The sequence below is a fragment of the Odocoileus virginianus genome, chromosome 19 (genome assembly GCF_023699985.2).
Source record: "Odocoileus virginianus isolate 20LAN1187 ecotype Illinois chromosome 19, Ovbor_1.2, whole genome shotgun sequence".
Lineage (NCBI taxonomy): Eukaryota > Metazoa > Chordata > Mammalia > Artiodactyla > Cervidae > Odocoileus > Odocoileus virginianus.
Window position 1 is genome coordinate 51,284,163 of NC_069692.1, and position 21,249 is coordinate 51,305,411.

Below are 21,249 nucleotides of genomic sequence, written 5' to 3' on the forward strand. Positions count from 1 at the left end.
TCATTCTATATATGAATTCTCTATTTCCTCTCCTGCCAAATTAAACTTATTACTTTTTGTAAGTTACTTCCAAAACAATTATTTTAAGGGGATATTTAAGAATAAACATTCCTTACATAGTTTAGAGCTTTTATGTGACAAATTAAATAACATATTATGATGAGCTTACATTATAGAAGCATATATGCTAATCCACACAATTCTATGGATGAAGAGAGAATTCAAGAGGAAAAAATACAGGGCTTACTTCCAAAGTTTATTAGAGCTTTAAAAAATTTTTTTAATTACTGGAAAAATATAATAAGTGGCATGATCAAACATTTGCCTTTCTTGTGCATTACTGAAATTTATCTACACCACTGTATTTTTACATACAAATTCTATTACCTTTGCCTTTTTCAAACCTTACATATTGAGGAATTTTTTGTTTTTTTGCATTTTATCATCACTATTAATAATAAACTTCCATTTCAGAATTCACAAAAGTATAAGCATTTATTGACCTTTATTCATGTGAAATGCTGGATTGGATGAAGTATAAGCTATAATCAAGATTGATGGAAGAAGTATCAATAACATCAGGTCAGATTATACCACCCACATGGCATAAAGCAAAGAGGAACGAAAGAGCCTCTAGATGAAAGTGAAAGAGGAGAGTGAGAAAGCTGACCTAAAACTCAACATTCAAAAAAACGAACATCATGGCATCCAGTCCCATCATTTCATGGGAAAGAGTGACAAATTTTATTTTCTTGGGCTCCCAAATCACTGCAGATGATGACTGCAGCCATAAAATTAAAAGATGCTTGCTCCTTGAAAGAAAACAAACAGACAAACAAACAAGAAAACTATGACCAACCTAGACAGCTTATTAAGAAGCAGAGACCTTACCGACAAATGTCTGTCTAGTCAAAGCGGCAGCTTTTCCAGTGTTTTGTATGGATATAAGAATTGGACCATAAAGAAAGATGAATGCTGAAGAATTGATGCTTTTAACTGTGGTGTTGGAGAAGACTCTTGAGAATACCTTGGACTGCAAGGAGACCCAACCAGTCAATCCTAAAGGAGATTAGTCCTGAATGTTCATTGGAAGGACAGATGCTGAAGCTGAAGCTCCAATACTTTGGTTATCTGATGTGAAGATCTGACTCATTGGAAAAGACTCTGATGCTGGGAAAGAATGAAGGCAGGAGGAGAAAGGGACAGTAGAAGATGAAATGGTTGGATTGTATTACCAACTCGATGGAAAAGAGTTTGAGCAAGTTCTGGGAGTTGGTGATGGACAGCAAGCCTGGCAAGCTGCTGTTCATGGTGTCACAAGGTGTCGGACCTGACTGAGTAACTGAACTGGACTGAACTGACCCTTATTCCAAGTCTTGACAATTAATCTTTAGGTCAATGATCCTATATCGGATGGAGAAATAATATTTAAGTATATATGAACATGGGACTGACTTCTACAGAATATAAGAATATTACTGTCTTACTGATACTAGTTTATTGCTGTTATCTAGGTGCAATTGTCTAAAAATTTTCTATTGTTTAGATTACATTATACTCTGTGTTGTAATCTATTTGATGTCATATTAATTTCCTGGCAATTCCTCTGTTTTCTTTTTTTTTTTTTCCCTATCACCAGGGCTGTTGTTTAAGTCTAATTCCAGTTAAGTTAAATCATTTAAGTGGAACTAAGCAAATATATAAAGATGACAGTTCCTTTTATAAATACTTTCAGGCTAATCAGGTGACTTATGTGGCTTATCAACATTCATTGCTATTTGTATAATGTATTTCAGGGGAAACTTAGCTGGCTACCTAGGCAGGTCTACTAGGATTACAACATGTTAGTATTATCACTATGTAACATGATTTACTTCTGCTAATGAACATCTGCAAATCTTAAATATTTGATTCATTTAGTTAAGCCAGAGGCAATAAACTTATTTTAATACATAATTTATAGCATGTATTTATTGACAATGCTCAATAATTATACGTTACAGTCAGAACAACATATTGTGTGTGTGTGTGTGTGTGTGTGTGTGTGTGTGTGTTAGTCGCTCAGTTGAGTCCAACTCTTTGCGACCCCATGGACTATAGCCTGCCAGGCTCTTCTGTCCATTGAATCTTCCAGGCAAGGATTCTGAAGTGGATTGCCATTTCCTTCTCCAGGGGATCTTCCCGACCCAGGGATAGAACCCAGGTCTCTTGAATTGCAGGCAGATGCTTTACTGACTGAGCTACTAGGAAAGCCCTGAGCTACATAGTAATTCAAATTATCATCTTAAGGTTTCATCTATATGAAATTTATTAAGGGAATGTATGAAATGCTATTCATATTTATTGTATTTTATATATAAAAATGCTGAAATCCCTATTTCTACTGACAGGTTTAGCAGCCCCTTGAACTAGATACTTTGTAACATGATTAGTACTGCTGCCTCTATTAATATTACTACAACTTCTATGACTCTATTCCACCAATTCTACTAGTTATTCATGGTGTTTCCAAGGAAGGATGGTCATTGTAGTCCCTCCTTGACATCTGTCTTCTCCTGCACTCTGTTCCTATATTGAAGTGAAAGTGAAATTTGCCCAGTTGTGGCTGACTCTTTGCAAAACACAGATTATACAATTGAGAGGGTAACAGGCAGGAGGGCCAGGGGTCTCCAAACAGAGGAAATGGGCTGCAAGTGCCAGACATTTTTCTCTCTCTTAAGCGGCAGGAAGAAACAAACCACCAATATTTTTTCTACCGGAGGCATCCCTCCCTGCTCTAGATGGGGGTGTAGACAGACTTTACACCAAAAGCGTTTCCTTCCCGGTTGGACTTAGTCTGTCCCTTACCTGACGCAGGCGTCACACCCGTCCCTCCCGGTTCTACCACTGAGACGGGGTGGGGATGCACCAGGGGTAGACCTGATGGCATCCCTGACTGACGTCCAGCTCTTCACCTCGCTTGCCTCTGATGCCACCTGGGGTGCAATCAGAGTAACCTTCCAGAATGCCTCCCAAGCTAAGACCTCTGGGGGAAACATTCGTCACCTGAGTGTCTGTGCACAACCCTGAGTATATTCCTGACTGAAATAAGACCTGCATGAACTTTAAACTGAGATGTTCCTTCCAAGCATCACCACACCAGTATAAGAGCCTCCTCTGGTCCACTAAGAGCCAGTGTTACCAAAGGGGGGAAAAATGCAGTTCCAATCTGAGTAACCTTTAATCTTAGTGATGCTCTTGAAATTAGAGCTTCATCTAGCTTCCGAACTTTCCATGCCTAGAGAGGCTAGGCGCTTCCTGACTACCAATCCCAGTTTGAGACCTAGGCCACAGTACAGTAGCAACATAGATCACAAGCCCCTTGAAAGCCTGTGACCCAATAGATTAGGTTAGTACTTCTAGTTCCCAAAGAGTTATGAAATGGTCAAAGAGACTGAAAAGTTTGACCGAGAAAGGAGAGTTCGGTCCACAAGCTTTGCCCATTTCTGGTCGGTTCCCGAAGGAGACATTGGGTGCCTCTTGACATTGGCAGGTAGGTATAAACCCCGACAGGTTTTTGCCATAAGCCTTATGAAGTCTCCATGGAACCGCAGAACAGGGCTCCTCACTTGCTTCACGCAGGGCGTTTCATTCATTCACACAAGCACACCATAGAGTTAGTAAGTACAGCAGAAAATGTGTTCCCTAGGAGAACAAAGAACTAGAGCTCCAAGCATCCTCACCTTGTCCTGAAGAATCCCGGATGAGTCCCCAAGATGAAAGGTTGTTGCTGAACAATAAGACGCTGGGATTCTTGGCCTCTGGAGGAGACGAATTCAATCTGGGACCAGAGACGAGGCTGGATCGCTCAGAGCTTTTGTTTAATAAAGTTTTATTGAAGTATAAAGGAGATAGAGAAAGCTTCTGACATAGGCATCAGAAGGGGGCAGAAAGAGTACCCCCCTCCTAGTCTGTAGCTGTACGTTATATAGTCACTCACAGTCTGTTAATGAAAAGAAAGGAATGTCTTAGAATTTAGAATGGCACCAGATAATTCATCCCTGGACATAAAATGATTGACTTGAATCTTGTAGAAGGGCAGAATACCAACAAATAGTTTCATTTACATAGATTAGGGGAACAATACTTGAGTAAATAGGTTTGGCCATTTGGCGGAACCAACATGTAGACAGAGTCTGGGGTACATTAACATAGCTTAAGACAACATTTCCATAAGAAAAAGAAATGTATTGGTTAACTCAAGGTTTGAGAATAGTTAGCTTCAGGTGAAGCCAGGTGTCATGGCAGCACAGCATTTTAAGAGAAACCTCCTTTTAAATTTCTATAGAGAAGAAAAAAATTGCTGGTTTGTTTCCTCCTGCCGCTTAAGAGAGATAAAAATGCCTGGCGCTTGCAGCTTATTTCCTCTGGGACCCCTGACCTTCCTGCCTGTTACCCTCTCACAATCCAAGGAATTCTCCAGACCAGAATACTGGAGTGGGTAACCTTTCCCTTCCCTAAGGGATCTTCTTAATCCAGGGATCGAACCCAGGTCTCCTACATTGCAGACAGATTTTTTACCAGCTGAGCCACAAGGGAAGCGTATAGTGGAGTGACTTTATTTGATTGGTAGGTTTGGAAAGAAAAGGCTAGCATTTCTAGATCAATGGTACCATCTTCTCTGTCTTTCTCTTGGGAATTCTGAGCACAGACAACAAGCATGCTTCTTTCTTTCTTTGTGCTGCAAAAGAAATCTCACATCTACCAGAAGTGAGCATCTCATATAGAGAAGGCATGCTAAATCTGGTGCTGCTGTTAATGGTTGCAAAATTCTGCCTAAATCTGGGATTCAGTAGTTTTACCTCTACTAATCTATAGATATAAACTATAATCTGTCAGATTCAGCTTGATCCATAATAATGTAATTTTTTTCTACATCTGCCTTATTTCTAATTTGTTTTAAAAATTTAGACAGAGAAGAGGTGTATTGTCTGTTGACACTTCTATACTCCTTAGTGTTTGCTACTGCCCACAGGGTATGTGATAAACACAGTAATGTTCTTCATAAATGACATGGCTACTCTTATCATCACCAGTTGATAGATCTGAACACTGAAAGCTTGAGAAATTATGTAGTTTGTTAGTGGTCATGAACATGTATTAGTTATTTACAGCTACATAACAAATTACTCCAAAACTTAGTGACTTAACACAACACCAAATCCTGCACAACTTCTCTGACTCAGGAATTCCATATCTTGGGTAAGCCCTCTAGTTCAGCAAGTCTCAGAAGGGTACAAAGAAAGCTTAACTGGAGAAGTATTTGCTTCTAACTCACGGAGTGGTTGTTGGTGATATTCAGGGCCCTGAAGGCTGCAGTTGACTGGAAGTCAACTTCAGCTACTTACCACCTGGGCCTCTCCCATTAGACAGCTTGCTTCATGCAAGCTTGCAAAGTAATGAAGACAGTCTGCCAGCAGAATGGAGATTGTAATATTTTGTAACCTAACCATGGAAGTGACATCACCTTTGCTGTATTGTATCATTTAGATTCAAGTCACTAGGTCCAGCCCATACTCCACAGAAGGAAATTTCACAAGGACATGACTGCCCAGGATGGGCATCTTTAGAGACTGTCTTGCAACCCAATTTTTCACACTGTAGTGAAGCATAGGAGACAGCACTTGAATCCAGGTGTTGTGACACCAGAAACCATTTTCAATTGCTGAGGGCAGCCCCTGCCTTCTACCTGCTGGCACATTGCAGTCTATCCTCTCTATGGCTCCCATCTCTAAATTTCTATTTCTAGCAAATCCACATTTGCAAAACAGAGTATTTCTTGGATAATTTAGAATGCTGATCAACTCCTGGTCAAATTTCCACCTGGACATTTCTCTAAGCTGATTTTACTTACAGCTATTTCAAGGTATGACATATTTTAAAATATATTTTAAGTCTTAGATTAGAATCTTTTTCATTGATTGTTTAGTTTTCCAGAATCAATTATTTGGAGCACAAATTACTTCTAAAGTAATCAGTAATAAAAACTAATTTTTAAATATTAAGAAAGTGACCCTAGATTAAATATAGTGATCAACCTAAACAAATCTTTTACTAATACATACAAAGTGTTTTTATATTTCTATATATATTTTAAATCCAAATATAACTCTTAATTATTAATATTCTCCCAATTATCATGATGTACTTGAGTACTACACATAAGTGGAATCAGATATATCATTGGAGACAAGAGAAAATTAACTTATAACAGTGATGTTTAAGATCTCCTTCACCTTTGTTTTCAGTTTCTGAAAGCAGCAAGAACCTATTGTTAGGAACAATCTCTGAAACATAAGAATACTCTATTTTTCTAGCAAATGTTAGCAAGTCAAGAAAAACTGTTAATATTTGCTTTTAAACAGATAGCTTAAAAATGCTTCTTGTTTCTGAATAATCTCTTTAGATCTAATGGCATTTAAGGGAAAACATTCAAGACTATTTGTATATATTTTGTCTTATTTGCTATTCTAGCCCGTGAGGTTTCCAGTTCTCTGTCTCTCTCTATTTTTTTTTTTTTTTTTTGCATAGGCACTAGAAAAACATAACATTTCACATGAAGAAATACAGGTATCCCCCACTATCTGAAAGTAGAGCATTCTTATGAAATTTTGTGAAGGCTGAAAGGGCACAAAGTGGAAAGTATCCCCTTTCTGAAAGTTTGAATTGCTATTTTGCTTTTAGAAAGACCTACATTAATACAGTAAAGGCTTTTTTTTTTTCCATAGAAGCAAAAACCTCTTCAGATTTGGTTTTTGTTTGTTTGTTTAGCAAAAACAGATAATAACATAATAGGTGAGCATGTGGAATATAATTGCTGTGGAATTATATTCAGCAATTATATTCCACATGCTCACCTATTATGTTATTATCTGTTTTTGCTAAACAAACAAACAAACAAAAACCAAATCTGAAGAGGTTTTCGCTTCTATGGAAAAAAAAAAAGCCTTCACTGGGAAGACTCAGAGGAATCGGGTGGACAGGGAGATGGGAGGGGGGATCGGGATGGGGAATACATGTAAATCCATGGCTGATTCATGTCAATGTATGACAAAAACCACTACAATAAAAAAAAAAAAGTGGTCAAAAAAAAAAAAAGAAAATTATAGTTACTAATATTAGTTGAGGAAGATAGTCTTTGGTAACTAAAAATTGTTTCTGAACTAAAATAATATTATTCAGCTGATATTTTGAAAGATAATATAAATCATTTATTTCATTTTTTCCCTTGAAGCCCAGTTTAGTAATTACCTTCAAATTTTATTGAGATAAAATTGACATGCAGGGAGGAATAAGATGGGGAGACCACTTTCTCCCCTACAAATTCATCGAAAGAACATTTGAACGCTGAGCAAATTTCACAAAACAACTTCTGATCGCTAGCAGAGGACATCAGGCGCCCAGAAAAGCAGCCCATTGTCTTCGAAGGGAGGTAGGACAAAATATAAAAGATAAAAAGGGAGACAAAAGAGCTACGGATGGAGACCCATCCCGGGAAGGGAGTCTTAATAGAGGAAGTTTACAATCACCAGGAAACCCTCGCACTGGCGAGACTGGGGGAAGTTTTCGGCAATCTAACTGGGAGGAAAAATTAAACAAGGCCCACAGATTACATGCCTAAAAGCAACTCCCAGCAGAAAAGTACCCCAGACGCCCGCACCCGCCAGCAACAAGTGGGGGCGGAACGGAGAGGAGTGGGCGGCATTGCTTAGGTAAGGACCGGCCCAAAGACCCTGAGAACAATCGGAGGGAGCTTTTTTGAAACTGTGGGACAAAATTAACTGGCCAGAACACACTGCCTGCGGTTCGCAAAACAAAGGGACTGAGAAACCCCAGAGAAGAGCCGGCCCATCCCCGCTGGAGGTAGGAGGCAGGGGGGAGGGGAAAAGGGCAAACTCAGCCCCTGAGAAGCCACCCCCTCCCACACTGCAAACAGGCCCCCGGTTCCTATCTAAAGACTTCCTGAGACTCGACTGACGGCGCGCGCTGGGGCCGCGGAGGGAAAAAGCGCGCCTTACCCGGGGAGAGTGCGCCCAAGCCTCTGGCTGCCTGAGCCGCTTGCTGCGGAGGGAAAAGGCGCGCCGCATCCGGGGAGAGTGCGCCCAAGCCTCTGGCTGCCTGGGCCGCTCGACGCGGAGGGATAAGGCGTACTGCACCCGGGAGAGTGCGCCCAAGCCCCTGGCTGCCTGAACTGCTCAGGCCGGGAAAGGCACAAAATGCAGGCGCAACCGAATATGTGCTTTTGTGGAGTACCCGAAAACTGGAACCGCACTCAGTGCAGCACCCGCTCCATATAGAGCAGCCAGGAGCCTGAGCAGTGTAGACGGCGAAAGCACTGACACCCGTGAGCGGGGCAAACCCAGTGTGGCCGGTGAGTGCTAGCCACACAGAGCGGTATCTGTCTGCAGCGCCCTGCCCTCCCCATAGCAGGACTAAACTGAACTAGGGAATCTAAATAAGAGATCACGTCCACCTGCCTGTGTCAGGGCGGAAATTAGACGCCGAAGAGAAACCAAAATAAACAAAGGGAACCGCTTCAGAAAGGACCAGTGCAACAGATTAAAATCCCTGAAGGTAACACCGACTACACCGGAAGGGGCCTATAGATATCGAGAAGTGTAAGCTGGAAAGAGGAACTATCTGAAATTGAACTGAACCTACACTGACCGCAACAACTCCAGAGGAATTCCTAGATATATATGTATTTTTTTTTAATTAAAAAAAAAAAATTTTTTTTTCTTTCCTTCTTTTAAAATTTTTTCTCTTTATTTTCTTTTAAAATTGCCTATTACTCCCCCATTACTCCTCAACTTTCATTTTCATATATTTTTACGATTTTTTTAATTAGGGAAAAAAATTTTTTTTTTCTTTTTCTTGTTTTTCTCTTCTATTTCCTTTTAAAGTCCTCTAATACTCCTCTATTATTCCTGAATTTTCATTTTCATTTCACTATAACCTTGCCCCCCCCCAAAAAAAGAGAGAGAGAGAGAGAGAAACCCTATTTTTAAACCAAACTTCATATACATTTCTAATTTTTTTGTGTGTTTTTGTTTTTGTTTTTAAATATTGTATTTCAAAGAGTCTAACCTCTACACTAGATTTTTAATCTTTGTTTTTCAGTATGTGATATAAATTTTGGACATTTAAGAATCCAATATTCGGATCCCATTTCTATTCAGGAGTGTGGTGATTACTCTCCCACTTTTGACTCTCTGTTTTCTACCTCAGAACACCTCTATTTCCTCCTTTCCCCTTCTCTTCCCAATCCAACTCTGTGAATCTTTGTGGATGTCTGGGCTACAGAGAACACTTTGGGAACAGATAACTGCGTAGATCTGTCTCTCTCCTCTTGAGTCCCCTTTTTCTCCTCCTGCTCACCTCTATCTCCTTCCTCCCTCTCCTATTCTTCATGTAACTCTGTGAACCTCTCTGGTTGTCTCTCACGGTGGAGAATCTTTTCACCATTAACCTAGAAGTTTTATTATCAGTGTGGTATAGTTGGAGAAGTCTTGAGACTATTGGAAGAATAAAACTGAAATCCAGAGGCAGGAGACTTAAGCCCAAAACCTAAGAAAACCAGGAAACTCCTGACTACATGGAACTTTAAGGAATAAGAGACCATCCAAAAGCCTCCATACCTACACTAAAACCAACCACCACTCAAGAGCCCATAAGCTCCAGTACAAGACATACAACACAAATTCCTTAGCAACGCAGTAACATAGACCTGAGTGTCAACATACAGGCTGTCCAAAGTCACACCTAACACATAGACCCATCACAAAACTCATTACTGGACACTCCACTGCACTCCAGAGAGAAGAAATCCAATTCCACACAGCAGAACGCTGACACAAGCTTCCCTAACCAGGAAACCTTGACAAAACAATCGTCCAACCACACCCACTGGGTGAAACCTCCACAATTAAAAGGAACCACAGACCACAAGAATACAGAAAGCCCACTCCAGACACAGCAATCTAAACAAGATGAAAAGGCAGAGAAATACCCAACAGCTAAAGGAACATGAAAAAAGCCCACCAAGTCAAACAAAAGAGGAGGAAATAGGGAATCAGCCTGAAAAAGAATTTAGAATGATGATAATAAAAATGATCCAAAAATCTTGAAAACAAAATGGAGTTACAAATAAATAGCCTGGAGACAAAAATTGAGAAGATGCAAGAAAAGTTTAACAAGGACATAGAAGAAATTAAAAAAGACAATTAAAAATTAATAATGAAATAAATGAGATCAAAAACACTCTGGAGGGAACCATGAGTAGAATAACAGAGACAGAAGATAGGATATTGTGGAAATAAATGAAGCAGAGAGGAAAAAAGAAAAAAGAATCAAAAGAAATGAGGACAACCTCAGGGACCTCTGGGACAATGTGAAACGCCCCAACACTCGAATCATAGGAGTCCCAGAAGAAGAAGACAAAAAGAAAGGCCATGAGAAGTTACTCGAGGAGATAATAGCTGAAAACTTCCCTAAAATGGGGAAGGAAGTAGCCACCCAAGTCCAAGAAACCCAGAGAGTCCCAAATAGGATAAACCCAAGGAGAAACACCCCAAGACACATATTAATCAAATTAACAAAGATCAAACACAAAGAACAAATATTAAAAGCAGCAAGGGAGAAACAACAAATAACACACAAAGGGATTCCCATAAGGATAACAGCTGATCTATCAATAGAAACCCTTCAGGCCAGAAGGGAATGGCAGGACATACTTAAAGTAATGAGACAGAAGAACCTACAACCTAGATTACTGTGCCCAGCAAGGATCTCATTCAGATATGAAGGAGAACTCAAAAGCTTTACAGACAAGCAAAAGCTGAGAGAATTCAGCACCACCAAACCAGATCTTCAACAAATACTAAAGGATCTTCTCTAGACAGGAAACACAGAAAGGTGGTATAAACCTGAACCCCAAACAACAAAATAAATGGCAACGGGACCATACCTATCAATAATTACCTTAAATGTAAATGGGTTGAATGCCCCAACCAAAAGACAAAGGCTGGCTGAATGGATACAAAAGCAAGACCCCTATATATGCTGTCTACAAGAGACCCACCTCAAAACAAGGGACACATACAGACTAAAAGTGAAGGGCTGGAAAGAAATATTCCACGCAAACGGAGACCAAAAGAAAGCAGGAGTAGCAATACTCATATCAGATAAAATAGACTTTTAAATATGGCTGTGAAAAGAAACAAAGATGGACACTACATAATGATCAAAGGATCAATCCAAGAAGAAGATATAACAATTATAAATATATATGCACCCAACATAGGAGCACCGCAATATGTAAGGCAAATACTAACGAGTATGAAAGATGAAATTAATAGCAACACAATAATAGTAGGAGACTTTAATACCCCACTCACAGCTATGGATAGATCAACTAAACAGAAAATGAACAAGGAAACACAAACTTTAAAGGACACAATGGACCAGCTAGACCTAATTGACATCTATAGGAAGTTTCAGCCCAAAACAATCAACTTCACCTTTTTCTCAAGTGTACACGGAACCTTCTCCAGAATAGATCACATCCTGGGCCATAAATCTAGTCTTGGTAAATTCAAAAAAATTGAAATCATTCCAGTCATCTTTTCTGACCACAGTGCAATAAGATTAGATCTCAATTATAGGAAAAAAATTATTAAAAATTCAAACATATGGAGGCTAAACAACACGCTTCTGAATAACCAGCAAATCATAGAAGAAATAAAAACAGAAATCAAAATATGCATAGAAATGAATGAAAATGAAAACACAACAACCTAAAACATATGGGACACTGTAAAAGCAGTGCTAAGGGGATGATTCATAGCATTACAGGCCTACCTCAAGAAACAAGAAAAAAGTCAAATAAATAACCTAACTCTACACCTAAAGCAACTAGAGGAGGAAGAAATGAAGAACCTCAGGGTTAGTAGAAGGAAAGAAATCTTAAAAATTAGGGCAGAAATAAATGCAAAAGAAACTAAAGAGATCATAGCAAAAATCAACAAAGCTAAAAGCTGGTTTTTTGAAAAAATAAACAAAATTGACAAACCATTAGCAAGACTCATTAAGAAACAAAGGGAGAAGAACCAAATTAACAAAATTAGAAACGATAATGGAGAGATCACAACAGATAACACTGAAATACAAAGGATCATAAGAGACTACTACCAGCAGCTCTATGCCAATAAAATGGACAACTTGGAAGAAATGGACAAGTTCTTAGAGAAGTATAACTTTCCAAAACTGAACCAGGAAAAAATAGAAGATCTTAACAAACCCATCACAAACAAGGAAATTGAAACTGTAATCAGAAATCTTCCAGCAAACAAAAGCCCAGGACCAGATGGCTTCACAGCTGAATTCTACCAAAAATTTAGAGAAGAGCTAACACCTATCTTACTCAAACTCTTCCAGAAAATTGCAGAAGAAGGTAAACTTCCAAACTCATTCTATGAGGCCACCATCACCCTAATTCCAAAACCAGACAAAGATGCCACAAAAAAAGAAAACTACAGGCCAATATCACTGATGAACATAGATGCAAAAATCCTTAACAAAATTCTAGCAAACAGAATCCAACAACATATTAAAAAAAATCATACACCAAGTGGGCTTTATCCCAGAAATGCAAGGATTCTTTAATATCCGCAAATCAATCAATGTAATACACCACATTAACAAATTGAAAGATAAAAACCATATGATTATCTCAATAGATGCAGAAAAAAACCTTTGACAAAATTCAACATCCATTTATGATTAAAACTCTCCAGAAAGCAGGAATAGAAGGAACATACCTCAACATAATAAAAGCTATATATGAAAAACCCACAGCAAGCATCACCCTCAATGGTGAAAAATTGAAAGCATTTCCCCTGAAATCAGGAACAAGACAAGGGTGCCCACTCTCACCACTACTATTCAACATAGTTTTGGAAGTGTTGGCCACAGCAATCAGGGCAGAAAAAGAAGTAAAAGGAATCCAGATAGGAAAAGAAGAAGTGAAACTCTCTCTATTTGCAGATGACATGATCCTCTACATAGAAAACCCTAAAGACTTTACCAGAAAATTGCTAGAGCTAATCAACGAATACAGTAAAGTTGCAGGATATAAAATTAACACACAACATAGGCAAAACACTCTCCGACATAAATCACAGCAGGATCCTCTATGACCCACATCCCAGAATCTCAGAAATAAAAGCAAAAATAAACAAATGGGACCTAATGAAACTTAAAAGCTTTTGCACAACAAAGGAAACTATAAGCAAGGTGAAAAGACAGCCCTCAGATTGGGAGAAAATAATAGCAAATGAAGCAACAGACAAAGGATTAATCTCAAAAATATACAAGCAACTCATGCAGCTCAACTCCAGAAAAATAAATGACCCAATCAAAAAATGGGCCAAAGAACTCAACAGACATTTCTCCAAGGAAGACATACAGATGGCTAACAAACACATGAAAAGATGCTCAACATCACTCATTATCAGAGAAATGCAAATCAAAACCACAATGAGGTACCATTATACGCCAGTCAGGATGGCTGCTATCCAAAAGTCTACAGGCAATAAATGCTGGAGAGGGTGTGGAGAAAAGGGAACCCTCTTACACTGTTGGTGGGAATGCAAATTAGTACAGCCACTATGGAAAACAGTGTGGAGATTTCTTAAAAAGCTGGAAATAGAACTGCCATATGACCCAGCAATCCCACTTCTGGGCATACACACCAAGGAAACCAGATCTGAAAGAGCCACATGCACCCCAATGTTCATCGCAGCACTGTTTATAATAGCCAGGTCATGGAAGCAACCCAGATGCCCATCAGCAGACGAATGGATGAGGAAGCTGTGGTACATATACACCATGGAATATTACTCAGCCATTAAAAAGAATTCATTTGAATCAGTTCTAATGAGATGGATGAAACTGGAGCCCATTATACAGAGCGAAGTAACCCAGAAAGATAAAGACCATTACAGTATACTAACACATATATATGGACTTTAGAAAGATGGTAACGATAACCCTATATGCAAAACAGAAAAAGAGACTCAGATGTATGGAACAGACTTGTGGACTCTGGGAGAAGGCGAGGGTGGGATGTTTCAGGAGAACAGCATTGAAACATGTATATTATCTAGGGTGAAAAGGATAACCAGCTCAGGTTGGGTACATGAGACAAGTGCTCAGGCCTGGTGCACTGGGAAGACCCAGAGGGATCGGGTGGAGAGGGAGGTGGGAGGGGGGACTGGGATGGGGAATACATGTAAATCCAGGGCTAATTCATATCAATGTATAACAAAAAGTACTGTAAAGATGTAAAGTAATTAGCCTCCAACTAATAAAAATTAAAAAAAAAAAAATTAACACACAGAAATCTCTTGCATTCCTATACACTAACAATGAGAAAACAGAGAAATTAAGGAAATTATACCATTCACCATTGCAACAAAAAGAATAAAATACTTAGGAGTATATCTACCTAAAGCAACAAAAGACCTATACATAGAAAACTATAAAACACTGATGAAAGAAATCAAAGAGGACAGAAACAGATGGAGAAATATACCGTGTTCATGGATTGGAAGAATCAATATTGTCAAAATGACTATACTACCCAAAGCAATCTATAGATTCAATGCAATCCCTATCAAACTACCAACGGTATTTTTCACAGAACTAGAACAAATAATTTCACGATTTGTATGGAAATACAAAAAACCTCGAATAGCCAAAGTAATCTTGAGAAAGAAGAATGGAACTGGAGGAATCAACATGCCAGACTTCAGACTATACTACAAAGCCACAGTCATCGAGACAGTATGGTACTGGCAGAACGACAGAAATATAGATCAATGGAACAGAATAGAAAGCCCAGAGATAAATCCATGAACCTATGGTCACCTTATCTTCGACAAAGGAGGCAAGGATATACAATGGCAAAAAGACAACCTCTTTAACAAGTGGTGCTGGGAAAACTGGTCAACCACCTGTAAAAGAATGAAACTAAAACACTTTCTAACACCATACACAAAAATAAACTCAAAATGGATTAAAGATCTAAATGTAAGACCAGAAACTATAAAACTCCTAGAGGAGAACATAGGCTAAACACTCTCCGACATAAATCACAGCAGGATCCTCTATGACCCACATCCCAGAATTTTAGAAATAAAAGCAAAAATAAGCAAATGGGACCTAATGAAACTTAAAAGCTTTTGCACAACAAAGGAAACTATAAGCAAGGTGAAAAGACAGCCCTCAGATTGGGAGAAAATAATAGCAAACGAAGCAACAGACAAAGGATTAATCTCAAAAGTATACAAGCAACTCCTCCAGCTCAACTCCAGAAAAATAAATGACCCAATAAAAAAATGGGCCAAAGAACTCAACAGACATTTCTCCAAAGAAGACATACAGATGGCTAACAAACACATGAAAAGATGCTCAACATCACTTATTATCAGAGAAATGCACATCAAAACCACAATTAGGTACCATTATACGCCAGTCAAGATGGCTGCTATCCAAAAGTCTACAGGCAATAAATGCTGGAGAGGGTGTGGAGAAAAGGGAATCCTCTTACACTGTTGGTGGGAATGCAAATTAGTACAGCCACTATGGAAAACAGTGTGGAGATTTCTTAAAAAGCTGGAAATAGAACTGCCATATGACCCAGCAATACCACTTCTAGGCATACACACTGAGGAGACCAGATCTGAAAGAGACACATGCACCCTAATGTTCATCGCAGCACTGTTTATAATAGCCAGGACATGGAAGCAACCTAGATGCCCATCAGCAGACGAATGGATGAGGAAGCTGTGGTACATATACACCATGGAATATTACTCAGCCATTAAAAAGAATTCATTTGAATCAGTTCTAATGAGATGCATGAAACTGGAGCCCATTATACAGAGCGAAATAAGCCAGAAAGATAAAGACCATTACAGTATACTAACACATATATATGGAATTTAGAAAGATGGTAATGATAACCCTATATGCAAAACAGAAAATGAGACTCAGATGTATAGAACAGACTTGTGGACTCTGTGGGAGAAGCCGAGGGTGGGATGTTTCAAGAGAACAGCATCGAAACATGTATATTATCTATGGTGAAACAGATCACCAGCCCAGGTTGGATGCATGAGACAAGTGCTCGGGTCTGGTGCACTGGGAAGACCCAGAGGGATGGGGTGGAGAGGGAGGTGGGAGGGGGGACCGGGATGGGGAATACATGTAAATCCATGGCTAATTCATTTCAATGTATGACAAAAACCACTGCAATGTTGTAAAGTAATTAGCCTCCAACTAATAAAAATAAATGAAAAAAAAATTGACATGCAACACTGTAAAAGTTTAAGGTGTACAGCACAGTGATTGAACTTACATACTTTGCAAAGTGACTATCATAATAATTTTAGTGACTCTCTTATGTAGGTATAAAATTCAGTTCAGTTCAGTTCAGTCATTCAGTCGTGTCTACCTCTCTGATCCCATGAACTGCAGCACACCAGGCCTCCCTGCCCATCACCAGCTCTGGGAGCTTACTCAAACTCATGACCACTGAGTCAGTGATGTCATCCAAACATCTTATTATCTGTCATCTCCTTCTCCTCCTCCCTTCAATCTTGCCCAGCATCAGGGTCTTTTCAAATGAGTCAGCTTTTCGAATCAGGTGGCCAAAATATTGGAGTTTCATCTTCAGCATCACTCCTTCAAGTGAATATTCAGGACTGATTTACTTTAGGATTGACTAGTTGGAACTCCTTACAGTCCAAGAGGCTCTCAAGAGTCTTCTTCAACACCACAGTTCAAAAGCATCAATTCTTCCATGCTCAGCTTTCTTTATAGTCCAACTCTCACATTCATATATGAGTACCAGAAAGACCATAGCTTTGACTAGACTGACATTTTATGGCAAAGTAATGCCTCTGCTCTTTAATATACTGTCTAGGGTTAGCCATGGCTTACTTCCAATTTCGCGACTACAAAGTCACCATCTGCAGTGGTTTGGGAAACCAACATAATGGAGTCTCTCACTGTTTCCATTTTTTTCCCCAGTCTATTTGCCATGAAGTGTGGGGACTGGATGCCATGATTTTAACTTTCTGAATATTGAGTTTTAAGCCAACTTTTTCACTCTCATCAAGAGGCTCCTTAGGTCTTTGTCGCTTTCTGCCATAAGGGTGATGTCATCTGCATATCTGAGGTTATCTATATTTCTCCCAGATCTTGATTCCAGCTTGTGCTTCATCCAGCCTGGCATTTTTCATGATGTACCCTGCATAGAAGTTAAATAAGCAGAGTGAGAATATACAGCCTTGACATACTCCTTTTCCGATTTGGAACCAGTCTGTTGTTTCATGTCCAGTTCTAACTGTTGCCTCTTGACCTGCATACAGATTTCTCAGGAGGTCTGGTATTCCCATCTCCTGAAGAATTTTCCACAGTTTGTTGTGATCCACACAGTTAAAGGCTTTGGCATAGTCAGAAAAGCAGAAATAAATATTTTTCTGGAACTCTCTTGTTTTTTTAAGTGATCCAACGGATGTTGGCAATTTGGCCTCTGGTTCCTCTGCCTTTTCTAAATCCAGGTTGAACATCTGGAAGTTCTCGGTTCACACACTGTTGAAGCCTGGCTTGAAGAATTCTTGCATTACTTTGCTAGCGTGTGAGATGAGTGCAATTGTGTGGTAGTTTGAGCATTCTTTGGCATTGTTTTTCTTTGGGATTGGAATGAAAAGTGACCTTTTCCAGTTCTGTGGCCACTGCTGAGTTTTCCAAATTTGCTGGCATATTAAGTGTAACACTTTCACAGCATCATCTTTCAGTATTTGAAAAAAACTCAACTTGAATTCCATCTCCTCCACTAGCCCTGCTCATAGTGTTGCTTCCTAAGGCCCACTTGACTTCATGACTTCACATTCCAGGATCTGGCTCTAGGTGAGTGATCACAACATCATGCAAAATTAGGTATAAAGTTTTTAAAAGAGAAAAATTCCTTTGATGAAAATTTTCCTTATGATTCAATCTCTGAACATTTTTCTTATATAACATACATCGGTGTTTATTATACTTACCATGTTGCACATTACATCTCTAGCACTTATTTATCTTATAACTAGAAGCTTATAAGTTTTGAACATTTTCTTCCTGTAACCCCACACCCTTTGCCTGTGATGATAATTAATCTGATATATTTTTCTATAATTTTTTTGTTTGTTTGTCTTTGACATATAGTTGACCTACATCACTATTTAGCAACATATAGATCACATATTTCTATATATTTCAAAATGATCACCACAATAAATCTACTAATCACTTGTCACCATACATACATATTGTATAGCTATTGATGATAGTTCCTTACATGGTGCATTTCATACCCATGGGTCATTTATTTTGCAACTATAAGTTTGTGTCTCTTAATTTCCTCACCTATTACTTTGCTCTCCCTACTTTCTCCCCTCTGACAAGCATCTCTTTGTTCTCTGTATCTATTAGTCTGCTTTATTATGTGTGTTCATTTGTTCTACTTTTTAGATTCTATGTATAAGTGAAATTGTATAATATCTGTGCTCTCTGTCTGTATTATTTCACTTAGTTTAGGCAAACTTTCATTCTTTTATGGCTGGGTAATATCCCATTGTATATATAAATCACATATTTATCCACTCATATATTGATGAGCATTTAAGTTGCTTCTTTATTTGGAGGTAAATGCATCTTTTGTAATTATTTTTTGCATGAGGGTAAATAGCCAGGAGTGACATTGTTAGATTATAAAATATTCTATTTAAAATTTTTGAGTTCTCTGCATACTGTTCTCCATGGTGGCTACACCAACTTGCATTCTCACCAACAGTGCACAAAGGTTCCTTTTTTCCCACATTCTTGCCAAACCTTGTCTTTTCTATAATAGTCATTATGACAAGTGTGAGGTGATATCTCACTGTAGTTTTGATATGCACTTCTCTAATGATTAGTGATGTTGAACATTATTTTGCATTCCTGTTTACCATCTGATAAGAAATGGGCAAATCAGTTAGAACTGGACATGGAAAAATGGACTGATTCCAAGTTGGGAAAGAAGTACATCAAGGCTTTATGTTGTCACTGCATTATTTAACATATATGCAGAGTATATCATGAGTAACACTGAGCTGGATGAAGCACAAGCTGGAATTAAGACTGTCAGGAGAAATATCAATAACTTCAGATATGTAGATAACACCACCCTTATGGCAGAAATCAGAAAGGAACTGAAGAGCCTCTTGATGAAAGTGAAAGAGGAGAGTGAAAAAGTTGGCTTAAAACTCAACATTCAGAGATCTAAGATTATGGCATCTGATCCTACCACTTCATGACAAATAGATGGGGAAACAATGGAAACAGTGACAGACTTTATTTTGGGGAGCTCCAAAACCACTGCAGATGGTGACTGCAGCCATGAAATTAAAAGACGCTTACTCCTTGGAAGAAAAGTTATGACCAACCTAGACAGCACATTAAAAAACAGAGACATTAATTTGCCAACAAAGGTCCATCTAGTCAAAGCTATGGTTTTTCCAGTAGTCGTGTATTGGTGTTAGAGTTGGACTATAAAAAAAGCTGAGCACTGAAGAATTGATGCTTTTGAACTGTGGTGTTGAAGAAGACTCTTGAGAGTCCCTTGGAGAGCAAGGAGACAAAAACCAGTCCATCCTAAAAGAAATCAGTCTTGAATATTCATTGGAAGGACTGATGCTGAAGCTGAAACTCCAATACTTTGGCCACTTGATGCAAAGAACTGACTCATTTGAAAAGACCCTGAAGCTGACAAAGATTGAAGGTGGGAGGAGAAGGGGATGACAGAAAATGAGAAGATTGGATGGCATCACTAACTCAATGGACATGAGTTCAAGTAAACTCTGGGTGGTGGTGATGGACATGGAGGCCTGGCATGCTGCAGTCCATGGAATGGCAAAGAGTTGGACATGACTGAGGAACTAACTGAACTGAACTTACCATCTAATTGTCTTCTTTGGGAAATGTTTATTCATGTCCTCTTGCCCATTTTTAAATTGGGTTGTTTATTGAATTGTATTTTTGGATTGTTGTGTTGTATACATTTTTTCTTTTCTTTCTTTTTTTTTTTTTTTTTACTATATTTTGAATATCAACCCCTTATAGAATATGTGTGCACTCATGGTCATTCTCTTTAGCCATGTCTGACTCTTTGTGACCCTATGAACTGTATCCCACTGGGTTCCTCTGTCCATGAGATTCTTCAGGCAAGAATACTAGATTGGGTTTCCATGTCAACCTCCAGGGGATCTTTTGGGCCCAGGGATCAAATATATATCTCCTGTGTCTCCTGGATTGCAGATGGATTCCTTATTGCTGAGTCACCGGGGAAGTTCATTATAGAATATATCATTTGCAAATATCTTCATTCACACAGTATGTTGCCTTTTTGTTTCCTTGATAGTTTCCTTCACTGTGCAAAATCTTTTCAGTTTGAATCATTTACTTCATCTTTGCAAATGACAATTCATTTGAAATAATCCAGCTTTTCAAGCTCAGCACCCTTATAAAATATATGTTAAGTACATTATGACCATGCTTGTTTTAGAAACTTTAAAAAGTGTTCCTCGTTTCAAACCAACAAAGGTTTAATTTGGGTCAAGAGAACATTAAGTTCTTTTTACAGTGACCATTTATGATGTTATCCCACTGCTACATTCAGAACCTGCCATATGGTAATGAAAAGCTGTTCAGGAAACACATAATGAAAACATTCCTGATTCCATCTTTTACTGTCAGTATATACTAAGCTTATCCAGCACCATATTGTAGGGCTGTTTGTGGAATTTTTTTCCCCTTATATCTTTGGATATTTGAGTTAGGGGTCTGAGATCTATTTTTAAAAACAAGATACATTTACTACTGAGTCTAAATGTGAGGAACATTTTTGGAAATATGTGAGCTCATGAAGAAAGGAAGTCTCTAAATTTTGATATGCAGCTAATCTTGAAAACTTTTAAAATCCTTTGGTAGTATAGTAGGAATTAATATTATGAACATTATTTAATGTATTTGTTTGCAATTTGGGGTAAGACTTTTATAAAATCAGTACTTTTTCATTGATGTTTTAGCTGTACATTTGCCTTTTTATTGAACATGTGAAGTTGT